Below are 3,714 nucleotides of genomic sequence, written 5' to 3' on the forward strand. Positions count from 1 at the left end.
GGCGGGTGCGGTTCCTCCTTCCTCCTTCTTCCTCCTCTCCTCCTCCTCCTCTCTTTCTCCTCCTCCTCCGGTGGCACGGCGCGGGCGGCGGCGGCGGCGGGGCTGGCACCTCTTTCTTCTTCCTCCTCCTCCTTCTCTTCCTCCTTCTTTCTCCTCTCCTCCTCCTCCTCTCTTTCTCCTCCTCCGGCGGCACGGGCAGGGGTGGCGGCGGCACTGGCGCGAGCGGCGGTGGCGGTGCTGGCGCGGGTGTGCGTGTGTGCATGTGTGCGGTGTGTGTGGGCCGGCTGGGCTGGGAGGTTAAATCCCCTCTTTGCCGAGTGCCCCCGATCTAGCACTCGGCAAAGTTTTTTTTAATTCTTTGCCAAGTGCCACCTGGCCAGGCACTCAGCAAAGAGAGGTTTTTTTTTAAAAAAAACTTAATTTTTTAAAATTCTTTGCCGAGTGCCACCCGGACTGGCACTTGGCAAAGAGGGGGTTTTAAATTTTTTAAAAATTATTTGCCGAGTACCACCCGGACTGGCACTCGTCAAAGAGGGGTTTTTTCAATTTTTTTAAAAATTCTTTGCCGAGTTCCATAGGTCCTGACACTCGGCAAAGAGGCTCCTTTGCCGAGTGTCTTCTCCTGACACTCGGCAAAGAGGCTCCTTTGCCGAGTGTCATTTTTTTGACACTCGACAAGCCATATTTTTTTTTCACTTTTGACCTCCAAATTTTTTCTGCAGTTCTCGGACAATACCTGGTACTCCATGTTCCAATGTGGCACATTTATCGGACTTTTTCTATATTTCTTTAATTTATTTCATTTAATTGAATTTTCTTGGATAATTCAAATTATAACTGCTAGTCATTCGAATAATGGAAAAAAATAAATGGAAAAATGATATTCATGTTATTTAGTATAATGTGAGGCCGTATCTAGGAACAGACCACCAATTTCGAACATCTTGTTCACGAAACATGACCACGAACTTGCGGTCGAGTTGTTTTTAAATTCTATAAAAAAACAAACGAAGTCCAAAAATCATGAAACTGGCTGGCGGCGCCGCATCGTCATTGCTCGATGTTCTTGCTGAATATGGTTTATCCATTTATAGACTTCGAGGGCAAGGATATGATGGGGCTTCTAATATGAGAGGTGAATTCAACGGTTTGCAAAAACAAATTCGTGATGAAAACCCACATGTTTTCTATGTGCATTGCTTTGCTCATCAATTGCAGCTAGTAATTGTTGCTGTTTCCACTTGCTGTTCATCATTCTCTGATTTCTTCAACTATGTGAGTTTGATTGTGACTAGTGCTAGTTCATCTTGTCGAAGGAAAGATATCTTGATTGCTGAACATCGTAATACAATTTTAGAGAAATTGGATGGTGGAGAGATTTTTTCTGGGAAAGGGAAGCATCAACGAACTAGCTTGGTTAGACCCGGTGATACAAGATAGGGTTCTCATTTCACCACATTACTCCGTATTGAGAACATGTGGGATTCTGTGTCGAGGGTATTGTCTATGGTTCATGGGGATGAACGCAATCCTGGTAGAGCAGCCGGTTTGTTGAAAAAAATGGAGAGCTTTGCCTTTGTTTTGAATATGAAGTTGATGTTGAAAGTGCTTCGTATTACTAATGAGTTATCTCTCTTACTGTAAAAGAAGGATCAGAATATAATTCAGGCCATGTCATTGCTTGTTGATGTCAAAAACATGTTTGGTAAACTTGAGAAATGAAGGTTGGGAGCCATTATTTGAAGAAGTGAAAGCCTTTTGTGTTGCAAAAAATATAAAGTTGCCAGATTTCAGTGAGCGTAGACCAAGATGGGGTCAATCAAGGCTTGATGATGACTTAATAACTAAAGAACATCATTATCATGTTGACACTTTCTTGGCTGCACTTGATGCTATTCTCACAGAGATGGATCATCGCTTCAATGAGGTATCATCAGAGTTACTTATTTGCTTCTCTTGTCTTGATCCAAGAGATTCATTCTCTATGTTTGATTTGGAGAAGATTGCTCGTATAACGAAGATCTATGATCAAGATTTTTCAATTGTTGATCGTTCTAATATAAGAGATGAACTTGAGACATTCATTTTACATGTGCGAAGAGTTGATGATTTTAGAGCTTGTCATGATTTTGCAAGTTTGGCCATAAAGTTGGTTCAAAGTAAGGCACACCTTGGTTTTCCATTAGTCTATCACATCATTGAGCTAGCATTGCTTCTTCCAGTGGCAACGGCATCAGTTGAAAGAGCTTTCTCAGCTATGAATATAATCAAGACTAATTTGTGAAATAAAATGAATGATGAGTGGCTTAAGGACTTGACTTTGTGCTACATTGAGAAGGAGATTTTTAGAGAACTTGATCCTGAGAAAATTAAGATGACATTTCAATCCATGAAAGATCGGAAGATGAGTTTACCTCCAAAGCGGCCTCGATGTTCTTAGAGTTATAGGATTGGTATGTTTTCCTACAATGTTTGACACTTTTTTACATATTCCCTCACTTGTCACTTACTCATTACTAAATTTATTTTAATTGCAGGTTGTTTATGCTTTTTTCTTTTGATCATTTCTTGTATGGTAAATTATCTGGACGTACTATGGAACAAAAATTCTCCTTATGTGCTCTTCATGTGAAAGGTAATCATGTTCAAACTTCTTATGTACCTTTTGTTTGTTGAATTATATATTAGAACATAATTGTTATGTGACATTACAATATAGATATGATATACATATGTAGTTAGACCGGTATATCGGTTAAGTTTTGTACCTGTACATAGCGATCCGCCCTAGCTCATATTTTCGGCTGGGTCCGCCGCTGCTGCCCTGCAACACAAAATCCCTTCGCCTACATACTGACCTTAATTGCAGTATAGACATCGGCGTGCTATCACGATGAAGATGCGAATGGCTGGAAATTCTTGTTCATGGACGTCGCTGTAGTTTGCAGCTGTCTAGCTCTTGGTCACGTGAAATTGAAATGGATAGAAGGCGAGTGCAAGCTGGAACGGGACAGAGATATTTTGCTCCCTTCGATTTCAATATACAGGCAGATCTTGGCACTACTATTCTGGTAGCAAATACAGTCGTATTCCGTTATAGGCGTCACATCAGTGGAAACAAATTCCTCTACCATTACTTAGCACTGTTGTTTGATACTAACCACTGAGGAGATTAGGATGTGATACTGATAGCCATCACGGTATAGTGGAGAGGACAGGATAGGGAGAGAGCAAGAGCCCAGGATTTTAACTAAAGCGATTGACAGCTAATGGTGAGCAGAAGAGGCAACAAACAAATTGTTGGCTTGCAGATCAGGGGGTTATATCAGCCCTACCATTTTAGCGAAATAACAGTGTTTTTCTTTCACAACAAATCAGCATCAGCATCAGCCGTTTTTCTAGCCAGCCAAACAGTCATCTGGTGTAGAAAAACAAAACTAAACCTTGACATTAGACTGATCGATCTCCCTTAGCTACGTACTAACAGCAGAGTCAATTTGATGTCCCTTAGCTACGTACTAACTGCAGAGTCAATTTGATGTCCCTTAGCTACGTACTAACAGCACCAGACCAACACCAACCTACACCGTTCATCACACTATCACAGATTAATACATCTATATCACCCTCACGCCATAACCACTGAAAGTGAAAACCTCATGCGCGCTTGTGGAGCTCCTCGATCCGCCGGTCACCCACGCGCGCCACGACGTG

The 3,714-nt window shown here is 41.7% G+C and overlaps 1 pseudogene; it reads left to right on the forward strand.

Moving 5' to 3' along the window:
- Positions 1-1,023: 1,023 nt before the first annotated feature.
- Positions 1,024-2,636, forward strand: LOC136525838 (uncharacterized; annotated as a pseudogene).
- The last annotated feature ends 1,078 nt before the right edge of the window (positions 2,637-3,714 follow it).

This window comes from Miscanthus floridulus, chromosome 19, assembly GCF_019320115.1.
Source record: "Miscanthus floridulus cultivar M001 chromosome 19, ASM1932011v1, whole genome shotgun sequence".
Classification (NCBI taxonomy): domain Eukaryota; kingdom Viridiplantae; phylum Streptophyta; class Magnoliopsida; order Poales; family Poaceae; genus Miscanthus; species Miscanthus floridulus.